The 13,441-nt window shown below is 46.8% G+C and overlaps 1 long non-coding RNA gene across 1 annotated transcript; it reads left to right on the top strand.

Annotated features, from left to right (window-relative positions):
* The first annotated feature begins 7,639 nt into the window (after nt 1-7,639).
* On the top strand, nt 7,640-11,380 carry LOC124705311. Its single transcript, XR_007003952.1, has 7 exons — nt 7,640-7,751; nt 7,831-7,907; nt 8,080-8,138; nt 8,273-8,355; nt 8,754-8,858; nt 9,610-9,684; nt 11,257-11,380. It is a non-coding gene; the product is annotated as an uncharacterized LOC124705311 (long non-coding RNA).
* The last annotated feature ends 2,061 nt before the right edge of the window (nt 11,381-13,441 follow it).

The raw sequence follows: 13,441 nt of genomic DNA on the forward strand, positions 1-13,441 counted from the left end.
GCAGTGCAAGGCAAGGGAGATCGCCGGCGCCAAGGGAGGAAGGGCGCCCGCCGTCACGAGGCGCGGGTGCTCCACCGGTGCGAGAAGCGCGGGAGTCCGCCAGAGCCAAGGGAGGGAGGTCGCCCGCCGGCGCGAGGCGCGGGTGCTCCACCGGTGCGAGAAGCGCGGGAGTCCGCCAGAGCCAAGGGAGGGAGGTCGCCCGCCGGCGCGAGGCGCGGGAGCTCCACCGGCGCGAGAAGCCACCGGCGGGAAGGTGCGTCGGGAGGATTGGATCACCAGATCGGAACGACTTGGTGTTTAATTCAAAATAAGAAGGGCATAAATGAAAAAAAAAAGACATTTTAAACTACACGTCTGACACATAAATCGTGATGAAGGGATTATGTGATGTCACGTTGATTGCAATAATGTGTGTACTTTTTGCAAAACTGATGTAAATAGCAGTTGAAAAGCATAGAGCAGCGAAACAATTACCTTAAACGCATGAATAGCCAGGCAGCGAGGCATCAATTATTAGCACACTAGCGCAAACTGTAGGAGCAGCGAGGCAGGCAGCGAGCAGCAGCAGTGATCAATTGCTGGCGGGCAACCGGCCAGCCACTAATCCTAGCGGGAGTAAACGGCAAAGCTGCAGAGTCCCGTTCAGCTTAAAAGGCCACAAGCGGCATTTGGTGGGCTGCCACGGACGTGTCCGTTTACAGGTACGCGAGCGGGGTTGGGGCCTTGGGGGAGAGATGAGACATACGAGGGAGAAAACGTTTCGTGGCCCGAATGCATCGCAATGTTTAGCTCTAGGCCTCTATATTCGGGAGCGGGCTCGGTAGGCAAAACTTTAGTACCTCAATATTTAGCCTGGATTCATCCCACGAATACCGAGGCCATCCAAACGCTCTGATTTTGGGATATTCGGGTCTGCAGAATACCAATGCCTAATACCACGCCTGAATGCAAACATCAAAACAGACCGTAATAGTTTTAGACAAACATTTTGTGGAGCCAACAACCACAATTAACACGATTTTCCGCTGCAACGCGCGGGGTATCATCTAGTTGTATATATGCTGAAATCATGAATTTTCATTTTTTTTTGTTAAACACTATTTTGAAAAATAGCACGCTATTTGTGTTAGCACGCTATTTTTCTGAAGCCCACGCTATTTGTGTTAGCGCGCTATTTTTTCATTGACTAAGACTAGTCATAGTGGGGAGTAACATTGTGTAGTAGCATACACATGTTACAACTTCATGTTACTACCTTCATAGTGGATAGTATCATAGGTGTAGTAACATAGAATGCCACATTTATTTCTTTGTAGAGTCATTTTTCTTGGATTGTGTGATGTGATGGTAACATAGTTAGTTACCACTATCCTATCTTTCATCAACTAATGACATGCCATGTTATCAAAATGTTTAGCATGTTGTTGATGTTACTACCTTAGACTACTCATAGTGTGAGTAACTAAGGTAGTAACATAGAGCTACATGCATTGCCAACTATGCAAATTGATGACATGGCATGATATTAAATGAAGAAAGAGATGGTTATGGTAACTAGCTATGTTAGAGCAATTCCAATAGTATAGCCAACGGGGCTGGCTATAAGAAAATGTCATTTCATTTGGAGTCAGCATACAGCTAACATGTACAATAGCTGGCTATAAGATGAAGTACTTTACTAACACATGTCCCACATTCCACTCTCACAAAGTGCCTAGGAGCACGTGAAAGAGCTGACTGTTGCATAAGAGCCCACCTTCATTCTCTCTTCTCTTCTCTCTCCTCCAACTCATCTAAAATATATTATTTAAAGTCTTATAGTCAGCTGACTGGACTCTATTGTACTTGCTCTTACCATAACATCACACTTTTCAAGATAGAATGAGTCTACAAGCTAATTAATACACTAGCTCATGCTGACGTGCATGATACTACATCTAAGTTACTATGCATTATAAAGGTAGTAACATAGAGTAGTGTCATATGCATGACACACTATGACTAGTCTTAGTTACTTCCCACTATGAGTAGTCTAAGTTAGACTAGTCACAATGGAAAGTATCATATACTAGTATCATGCACATGATACTAGTTTGTGATACCACCTCCACAATGCATAGTATCATAATATGGTATTATACTTATATCATATTTAATGATTTGTAGAATCTCAATGCAAATGTGGGTACATGATGTATTTGTCATGAAGTTTTCTAGGTTTATGTGTCATGATACGGTATCATATTATGATACTACTCCCATCTCTCACCTCATTAATTGATGTGACACATCAGATTTTTGCCAACATGGTATGCATAATACTACTTATGATACTTTCATTGGGGCTAGTCTTAGAAAGATCGCGAGGCCATCAATTGCATGTTCGTTACTTTGCATAGCATTTATCATATGATCTTTGTACGACACTTTCTCTTCATCGATCCTCAGATGGTTGAACTGTCAACATACACACTGTTTGATTATCGGACATGCAACATCGTATGTATAGCAACGTGGTTGCATGTTAGATAAACCTATTTGAATCAATAATTTTTTTCCATTCACGCATGTATTATGTGATGCTTAATCTCATATCACGTGGTTGCGAACAAAATGAATGTTGTTACGCCATCACGTACTAATACCTTCTCCCCATGCCACCAACATGATGACCCCTAACTAGTGAACAACTCAGAGCTGGCGGAGGACAAGCATTGTTGCTCACATGGATGGCTTAGTGTAGACACATGCCTTCCCCGATGTACTCTGCTCACAAGATCGCCGTAGAACAAGACCAGACAACTACGACAAAGTATGCCATCACTACCATGGCATGATGTGGGTGGTGGAATGCATGGACGTACACCCATATATCCTCTATCGAAGAACTGGTCAATATCATGAACTACGGTTTTAGTCGATGTTCAATGTGCAAGGAAAAATCTCTTTGTTTACAGTCCTCGCTTGCATGCATTGCATCCCTCCGTCACATGCTCGGCATCGTCAGTCAACGAGTACATGCTTGCACTAGCACACTTCACCACTGACACAAAATGTGTTGACTCAATTTTCTTTCCCGGTACATCAACAACTACACTCTAAGTTAGCACATGCAAAAAAAGAGTGATATGGTACTATGAGAGACGAGTTCCACGATGGAACATAGGGTGGGTGCCACTGTTCATAAATTAAAAAAATTATGAAATGTGTCAAGAAGGCGAAAAGTATAAATATGTAAAAGCTATAACCCATAGAGCTTCCCAACGCCTCCAAAATCGCACCATTCATAGCTCACATGCAATAGTACAAATTCCACATGGAATAACATGTAATTAGTATATCCTACCATAAAATCCTAGCACTTAACAGGGCAATGCCATGTACTTCCTCTGTCCCAAAATATAAGGTGTCTAAGAGTTACTCAAACGTCAACATTTTTAAAGTTCAACCAAGTCTATACACAAAAACATTAACAATTGCAGTACTCAATCAATGTCAATAGATTCATCATAAAGTATATTTTCTTAATGCGTCTATTCAATATTATAGATGTAGATATTTTTTGTAAATATTTAGTCAAAAGTTAGTAAGATTTGACTTTTAAATAATCCTTAGACGCCTTATATTTTGAAACAAAGGGCTAGTATTTCCGCTAGTATAACCTAAGAACCCTTGGCCACAAAAGAGGTCAAAATCTTACAAAAGTAGTGTCTAGTCACTAGTAGGGAAAAGCCTACAAGTCGCTTGCGGTTTTCAGCTACCAGCCGCGGGCCCTGGCCCGCCACTAGTACCTCGTCGGTGGTAAGCTCCTACTAGTCGCATGTTCACACGGCACGCGTGCTCTCGTCTGGTCCGCTACCACTTTTTTTGTGTGGCTATTTTAAAAAAAACTGGGCACCACTGTACAGCTGTCCACGTGATTTTTCACAAAACACCCTAAAACCCAAAACAAAGCAATCGAGTCCATGTCGCCTCTTTGTGGCGTTGACGAGATCTAGGAGAGGATCCGGACACAGGGTATCGGCGGTGGCGGAGCAGGGCGTCGAAGGTGGTCGCTGTTGTCTGAGAGGAGAAAGTTGCCGACGATGACGGAGCGATGGCGGAGCAGGGCGTCGAAGATGGTCGTCATAGAGGAGGTGGTTGCCATTGTCGGAGAGGAGGTCGTCGCCGTTCGTTACCGGAGAGGAGGTAGTCGCTGGAGGTGGTGGTCATCTTTGGGAACGAAGGGGAAGAGGAGGAGGGAAAGAAGTGGAAGAGGAGGAAGGGAGAAAGTGGAGGAGAGAAAGAAAGAAGAGAGGAGGAGAGAAAGAAGAGGCGGAGGAGGTATAAAGTGGAGAAGGTGGAGAGAGGGATTTTTTTGAAATTTTTCGTGAAAATCTAATCGGGTTTAGCGGCAGCGGCCCACCGCCGCACGTGGCTAGTACTGTACTGGTTGCGCCCACCCCTGTGGCGCGCGGCTAGTAAGTTAGTGGCTGCGCACCCTCTAGACACGCGGCTAAAAACTTACTGGCAGCGCGCCGCAGCGCTGCACGCGGATATATGTTTTATTTTTAATTCACTCCAAATTTGTTAGTGTTTTAGTTTTGAAATATAGAACACAACAGATGAATAATTATACAAAAGTGCTCTGGGAAAAATATATAGTAGTATTATATTGATCAAGTTCGATCTGCGTCGATTACGCAGTGGCTAGTACGATAAAACGTAAAATATATATATGGATTACACCGGCGCATCGATTACACACTAAAGCTAGTCGCTTCAGTCTGATCCTGCAGAGACGGTGGTGTCAGACATCGGCGTGGAGGAGAACAGGTACATCCACATGTCGTAGTTGTCGCTGATCGTCTGAGGGCCAGCCTCCTGCGCTAGGATGAAGGCGCGACGCTCGGCCTTGTTGATCCTCCTCGCCACGCGGCTCGCCTTACGCACCCCCTTGCACTCGACGTAGAAGGAGCACATCGCCTGAACGTCCTCCGAGAAGCGCCTCTTCCAGTCCTCCCTGAGACGCGCGTCCTCGACAGCGTGGTAGAGCCGCCGCTGCAGAGCCTTGTGGCGGAGCTTGTCCTTGGCGGTGACGAGGCGCGGAGGCGGCGCCTGATCCTCCGCCTGCTGGCGCGTCCAGACGTCCTATAAGTTCATCTGCGAGCGCGGGCGGCCGATGCACCAGGCCGCCGCGTCATAGGCGCGCTGCCTCGTGCGCCGTCTCGTAGGTGCCGAGGTTGATCCGTTCTGGCCCAGAACGGATATCCACGTAGAACGCGCCGCTAGGGCGCTCCCGAATGCTGGTGTAGCTGCTGGCGTTCGAGCGGCGCGGTGGGCTGCGGAGGAGGAGACGCGTGCGCGCGGTGTGGGAGAAGATGATGCGACGTGGCAAAGACGAGACAGGGCGGACGGGGCGGCGCGCGGTGTCCCTTTTATAGCGTGCAACGCGAGTGGCAAATCGCGCGCACTTCTTTCCCGTGTAGTAGTGGCCGCGCGCAATTTTCCCGCCTAAAGGAGCACACGGCTGCTAACCCTGGCACGATGCCGCTATACGTGTATCAGTCACGTGTCGACTGTACGGCGCGCTGCGGATAAGTTTTGGACTAGCGGGCGGCCGGGGCCCACTTGCTAGTCGCCTGTCAGCCTCAGTGGTCCGCTGCCACTACACGTGTATCAGTCGCGTGTTGCCTTTTCGCGCGCTGCTAAAAAGTGCAGTCACGTGCGATGGGGTCGGTCTGCTGCCAATAAGCTTGCCCCTGTAGCTATTTCCCTACTAGTGAGTGCTTTCTCATGCGCCTCCTCCCACCTCCGGTGAACTTCGTGCCTTCTAGCACTTTCCCCTGTTGGAGGAGGTCCTAATATGGTTAAATAAGGGTGGTGTAAAGATAAAATTTGCACGAAATCACCACTTTCAACTTAAAACCTAAGGGGTAAACGCTGAGAACCCGCAAAATAGAGATTTTTCGAAAATGGTGCCATAAAGGGTCAGAAAATCTTCCACCTCTTTACGTGGGGTCCTAATATGGGTTCATAAGTAGTACTAGGTGCAAGATGCGTAAAATCTGTCTGAGCAAGTTAGTGAAACATACTATTAGATGAAAGAATAAACATAGGCTCATGGGCATGGCATACATAAAATAATCTCGAGTCAGATTGTGCGAAATCATTTATAAATAAACAAAAAGAACCTGGACCATCCCTAGATCCGACCATTGTCAAGACTTACACAAGAGACTTGACATTTCTGAGAGATCTTTAGAGACATCCCAGACACTTATATGAATATCCAGTTGATCAATATAAAGAACACACAATTTGATTCAAGCACCTTGATTTTCAACAAGATCAGCCGCCTCCTGCGACATATGCTTGCCCATGTGTCATCCTCGAGCACTGACGTCCAATTTCAATACACATGTATCTTTGCATGAACTTTCATGTTTCCATGCACACGTGCGTCAGGTTGTACAAATAGTTAGATCTTCCATATATTTTTATCCAGTAAAGTAGTACAAAGTTAGTTAGCTCATTTTTATTATGGTTTGACTCCTTACCGGATACTTTTTATTGCATAGCGATCACAAAATTTGCCATGCACAATATTTCATGCTGACATGTGTTTGACATTCATGGTGTCCTAGTGTGGGAGGAGTCGGCGATCCATGGAATGGATCCAATGCTTGCAGGGGAGGTTGGTTGGTTTGAGGGTTTGACTCCGAGGTTTCATGGATATGTGTAGCTAGCGGTACCCTGGCACATAGCTTTAGCATACATACTAATATGATAGTTTGGACGCGTCACTCTAAACATCCTCCACTCCACCGCCGGATGAAGCCGTTTTGGCAGTGCTCGGCCAAACCTGCCCCTCCCACTTTTGATGGTCTGATCCGATCCTTGTGGTGCCACAGATAGAAGGACGTGTGCCCCGGAGCCACCAAGTAGATCAATGGCGCGGCCGTTGCGGTGACCAAGGCTTTGATTTAAATGCAACCCTAGGGTGTCCTAATAAAGCTTTTTTATATCCTATATAAGACGGCACTTAAAAAAAGTTATTATCCACGGAAATATGTACTACAGTAGTACAAACACAAATTGATCCTCAACATGAAATGCTAGAGAACAAGTCATGATTATTGACGCGTTGGGTGAGATCCCGCCACGGAAATTCCATTTTGAGGCCAAGCGGGAATTTGGGCCCAAAATCACGGACGGAAATTAATTAGTCCAAGCGTTCCTCCTCGACTTTTCCCTTCCTACCCACAGCTCCTCGCGTTCCCCATTCCCCTCCCGCCGGCCACCACGTCTCCTCACCTGCGCCGCCGGCCGGCCACCCCCAGCCCTCTTCTGCCGCCGGCTCCTGACGTCTCCCACCCGCTCCGCCTCCCAATTCTCTCCCGAGAACCTCGCGCGGAATCCCAGCTTCGCCCCAGCTCCGGCGCTCCATACTCGCCGCCTGCCGGGAAACTCCGACCTTGCCACCTTACGGCGAATCTCCGGCGCCTCCCCCCTGCCGAAACCCTCCCGACGCGCCTCCAGCCCACCCTCAACTGGGCCGCCGCGAAACCCTAGGTCACCGACCGGCCGGCGTCGCGCGCCACCGCATGGTCTTCCGCTTCCCCACCGGTGCCTCGCATCGCCGGTCATTTCTGTGCGCGCGTCCTTGACCACCGGGTCCTCGCGTATGGTGGCTGTGGCCGTGTGGGTGGAGCTCTGCAGCGGCATTGCCGGCGCGGTGACGTCGACCACCACCGCAGATGCTGCTCGAGGTATGAGTCGTGCCCCAACCTGCAGCGCCCAATGCTCTTCTCCCCAATCCTGAAAAAAAATTGCTTCTTTCTTGTATAGGCAGCCATGCCGGAGGAGGGAGAGGCGGGGATGCGCTGCTGATGGCCGCCACAATCCGCAGTGGTAGCACGGTGCAGGTGAGATACTCCATCTACTGTGGTCAGTTTGAATGCTTTGTGGTCTTCGATCTGGTACTTGCCTTTATTAAATTCATGCTCTTTTGCTTGTTGATCATTACCCTCCTCTGTGATTGTTGAACAAGTAGTTGTTTGCAAATGCTAATCATTTTCCTCCTGTGATTTGCTGCAGGAGAAAATGGTAGAGGATGAGCACAACCTACTTGCTCTTATGTGATGGATTATTTTCCTGTAATTGTCGAGTTTGGAATTTTAGAGCTGCCACTTGATAGTCACTGTGCTTTGATTTTCTTCTCCGGACAATGGAGATTTTTTATCAAGACTTGTTTCAAATGCTGATCATTACCCTCTGTGATTCACCGCAGGAGGAGATGCTGGAGGATGAGCACAATTTGCTGGTTTTGGGATGGTATAGCTTTCCATGAATGTGTTGTTGTATGTTGCTCAGGTTATACTTTTCTTTCTGAGAAGCAAATTGTATTGTTAGCCGATAAGATGCAAGCTCGGTTTTATTCTTATGTGATGTATTATACTACTGCCATGTTAGAGTTTGGAATTAGCATCTCCAAGACATGCCTTGAAATACAACATTCCTGTAGCTCCTCATATGTGCATGATATTGTACATGCTTTTGCCTTGCTGGCAATTAGCACAAGTCATTCTATCTTCCTGATATGCTGATATGAAGTAGGGAAACGAGTTGGTTTTGCATATGTATGCTAGTGTAGGGAAGATGCAATTGGTGCTGTTTGGAGTGTTTTCAAAATATCAGCTTTGCTGACCATTTTTGTTTGTGCCCAGTTAAAATTGTTCTTCTACCTGCTAACATCTCAATCATATTTTCAGTCCAGTGAAGATTCTTTGCTCAAAGGAAGAGTTACCCATCCATGGCAATGATGCATAAGAGTAGCCTCTCCAGTTTGCCTGCCCCCTGCCTTATTACTGCATCATGTAATCTCTCACTTTCTCCATCTCTCCCGATAGGTCTCGTCAGCAGCATACTCCATCAGGGATTAGGGAGATGTTTTTTAAATACTTCTGACGAATGTGAATATGCGGCGATTTCTCAGTGGCGAGTCATGAATGTTCCAGATTTCTTTAATCTTGCTTTGCTTCGATGCTTGACTTCGGAAGCATGTATTGCATATATCATATGGTGTTTCACTTGGAGCCTGGAATTAATGCCAAATATTTGAGGTCAGACTAGTTAGGAATTGGTGGTATCCTTGGCATGAAAATCTACAATTGAGTGCTATTTTGGCTAGTCAGTTTTACTAGTGGTATTATGGAACTTTCGGTACTGAATAGTGGCATTTTGGCTATTTTCTCCTTTGAGATTGAGATCTACAGGGCCTCAGGGTTTACTTGTCCCCTGTTAATACTAGTGAAGAAGGAAAGTACTTTGCTTAGTAGAGTTCCTGCTAAGCTTTGTCATTCGTGTTGAATTATATTGCAAACACCTTTTGCCTCTTGTCATATGTAATATTTGAAACTACACGAACTGTCGAATTGCTGGAACTAATGAATGTAGACAATAAGCTAACTTTGCTTGCATGAAGGATGATATTTCGAGAAAACAAACATGCTATCCTGTTGTGAATGCACAGGTGCTGCTGTGATAAAGTCCAGACTCTAAATCGTTGCAAGTTCTTGCTAATAAATCTGCTATTGAGCTGACCTTTGTGCTTTGTTCTTGTGCTAGGAGAAGCAGGAGGACATGCAGTATAGTGTACTGCTGGTTATCATGATAGCAGCCATGCATGTGCAGCAAGGCAAGGTGCGTCTTGGGTGACCTTGTTTTGTAATCTTATTAAATGGGCAACAAGGTTGCTTTGCTCTTGTTGGCTTGCGTTACTCTCTGGTTGGATTAAATGACTTTTGAATGGGGATTGAGTTGTGCTGGAGTATGCATCATTTGATATCGCAAATTATTTTGCTATGTGCAGGAAATGTCTAAAAAACAGAGGAAATCATGCCAAATTTTCTTGCTGAATAATTAGTTAATTTACTACTTTTTTTCCTTGATAGAAAAAATTGATCTGGTTGATTTTCTTCCTGTTTTAAGAAGTAGAACTACAGCTATCTTGCTAGGATTTCTCTTGTGTGATATTTAGGACTCATCCATCTTTGATTTGGCTGTTATTTTGAGTCTTCTGTAACTATGAGTGTTTGCTGACCATGCTTTGTTCTTGTTTGAGGGTAACGGGGAGGACTAAAGAATGGCATTGATGGCCTTGGTCTTCTTTGACTATTGGTGCATAGGGTAGTATCTGGTTCCTCTTTGCTGTGGTTTCTTAGTCTTGTGTGCATAGTTAGTTGATCATCTAGTGGCATCTCTTCATGCCCATTGCTGGCCTGGAGTCTCCAGTTTTGACTGTGTCCCAATCATTTAGATGGCCTAGTAGTAATCACGGTAGTTGTTGTGGTGTACTCAAGTCAGAATGTGTTTTATTCAAGCTGAAACTTTGATTTTGTTGCTGTTTGGTAGGATCAGTCTGTCATATGTCATTCGTGTTGAATTATATTGCAAACACCATTTTCCCCTTGTCATGTGTAATTTTTGAAACTACACAAACTGTGAAATTGCTGGAACTAATGAATGTAGACAATAAGCTAACTTTTCTCGCATAAAGGCTGCTGCAATTTCGAGAAAATGAAGATGCTATTCTGTTTAGATGCACGGGTGTATCTTGGGTGACCTTGTTTTGGTAATCTTATTAAATGGGCAACAAGGTTGCTTTGTCCTTGTTGTCTTGTCCTGGTTAGATTAGATGACTTTTGAATTGGGATTGAGTTGTGCTGGAGTATGCATATTACTTTGCTGTGTGCAGGAAATGTCTAAAAACAGGGGAGGTCATGCTGAATTATCTCGCTGAATAATTAGTTCATTTACTATTTTTTTTCTTGATACAAAAGATCAATCTGGTTGAGTTTTCTTCCTGTTTTAAGAAGTCGAATGAGTTTTATTCAAGCTGTAAGTTTCATTTCGTTGTTGTTTGGATTGATCGATTTGGGCAGGTAGGTCCCCTCGATTTGTTTGCTGTTTTATGACACTAGCCTGGGCTGGTTTGCTTATTTTGGAAAAGTTGTTTGAGAGGCCTAAAAGTGCATTTTCTTTTATTATTACGAACTTACCATTAAGTCTCAAGTAATCGCCGTTCAGCATTATGAGTTCACTTAGGAAGTCAGGAAGCATTGTAGGAGTTGTGGGCTACAACATTATTATTATGATATATATAAGAAAGAATTTACTTGCATGTAGGTTTGATTGTGAGAAAACAAAGTGCAAGTGCTTGTGCGTGTGTGTAAAGTTTTAATAATGTTGTCCTTATTTCGCATTTGTGTGCAGGTAGGTTCCTGTTGGTCTGGGGTGCATGTTTTGCCGACTCTGCCCCTGTCGCTGACCTGCAAAATATGCGCCTCCCGTCTGTGACGGTGGTGTTTTGTTTCTAGCCTTGTAAAGGGAAATTATATGAGCGGTTGAAATTAATAGTGTTTTCCCTTGAAGCAGTTAAACTTGTTGTTGTGTACTTAGGGCATCTCCCGTTTGCGTCCGTTTTGACCGAAAATGCGTCTGGCATCCTCTCCAGCGGCGCGACGCGAAGTGATCGTGGTGTCCGCAGAGACGCAAACCTGGCCCAAATATGCGCCAGGTTTGCGTCTCCGCGGTCGCGCCTAGCGTCCGCTCGCTTCCCCACGGGCCCTCATGGCAGCGACCCAGGTTTGATCGGTCTTGAATTCACAACGCGTGCCGGTGTGGCAACCGCGGCGATCAACCGCTGCAATGGAGCGCCGAACCGCCACGGAAGAGCAATCGCCGGCCTCTTCGTTATACGCGCCGCCGTTAATCCCCGCACAATATAACCCCAGCGTCTACGGTAATTCAAGTTCAACCGCCTCCTTCTTCTCCAACACCGACACGGCATGAGCGACTACACGCTGCCGTCTGACTCGGAGAGCGAGGGCAAGTCGCCCGGATTTCTGCATTGGTGGGAATCCCCTGCGACACCAAGCGATCCGGGCTCCACGCCCAGCGACCCTGCCTCCACGCCGAGTGAGGAGGAGGAGGACGGAGGCGGCAATGGCAGCGAAGGCTAGGAGGAGGACGGAGGCGGCGCTGCCAGCGACGCCGAGGACGAGGAGGAGGACTCCGACACCAAGTTCGCCCGGTTGGAGGCGCAGGAGGCGGCGGACGATAAGGCGGCGGCAAGGAAGAAGTCCAGGGCGCTGGCGCGGGCGGCTCGTCGTCGTCCGTTCACCGACGACGACGAAGACACCATTTCTTCCAGTTTCAACTCCTTGAAGGGCGTGTCGTCCTCCAGTTCCGACGAGGAGGTGACAAGCAAGAGGCGCAGGAGTTTCGACGATGAGGCAGGGCCTTCTAACAAGAAGGCCAAAAATTAGTTTTAGTTTATATGTTTTTTAATTTGTTCTTCTTTGTATGTTAAATATGTTTGAATCTATTCGATTGAAGTAACGGTGAATTGTTTAGGCTATAATCTATTCGATTGGAGCAACATGACATCATTGAGTACTACTTTTTCGCGTTTAAACTTGCTCATTCAACAAAAATAAAAAGAAGTAGCACCAAAAAAATACACTTGCATGTCCAAAATCCGTCGGACCGCAGGAGGTAGCCCCCGACGGAAACGGACATTTCGCCCATAGCGGTCATTTTGGCGTCCACCAGGCGACACAAACGGACGCCGGCGGACAATTTGGGCGTCCGAAATGCGTCGCGCCGCGCTGGAGATGCCCTTAAATATGACATGAGTTGTGGTACACATAAATTTTGCGTTTCAAGAAATTCAAAGTTTTTGACGGTGCCGTTTTTTTTTAAAAAAAAAAGCAGTCTGAGACGGAGCACAGCCTCAATGTAGGTTGGAGCAGAAAAAAGAGGGAGATTATGGTACCGATCGATAGATGCGACCCGTCCGTTGTGATACAGCGAGGCAAGTAGGTACGTTGGTGAGAGAAGCGCATGTTTAAATGCCGGCATGTACGGTTTTGGTTTTGCAGGCAAATGGAAATGGATGCATCATTCTTTGGCACTTGATTGAATGCGCGAGGTCAAAAGCAGGCACCTAAAAAAAAGATTCTTTCCTTAATTACCTGCGCGAGAGAGAGAGAATGGAAAGCCCCCGCGCCGGACACTGCCGCGCGCGAGAGAGAGATGCGCGGCGACGAGGTGAAAAGCAGGCAGTCAGGAAGCTGGCGTTCCCTCTGCTGATGCCAGCTGGCGCGACCCTTCTTTCACGCGTTCCAGGCCTGGATGGGCCGCGTACTTCCCCACCGAATCTGCGCTGCGGCCTTCTCTGCGGGTGTTCCGATTGGAAGGTGGGCGCCGTTTGCTGCTCCCAAGTGGATTCAACTGTCACGCATGTGGTGGTCGCCCTGCACTCCCGGACAGGAAAAGCCCGCTGGGCTGTCAAGATATGCTCGCCCAGGGCCTGCTTGACCGACCAGGACATGCATCATCCACAGCGTCATGAGCTTCATGGTGGCGCCGCACGACAGCACGGCCAGCCTCATCA

This window comes from Lolium rigidum, chromosome 4, assembly GCF_022539505.1.
Source record: "Lolium rigidum isolate FL_2022 chromosome 4, APGP_CSIRO_Lrig_0.1, whole genome shotgun sequence".
NCBI classification, from domain to species: domain Eukaryota; kingdom Viridiplantae; phylum Streptophyta; class Magnoliopsida; order Poales; family Poaceae; genus Lolium; species Lolium rigidum.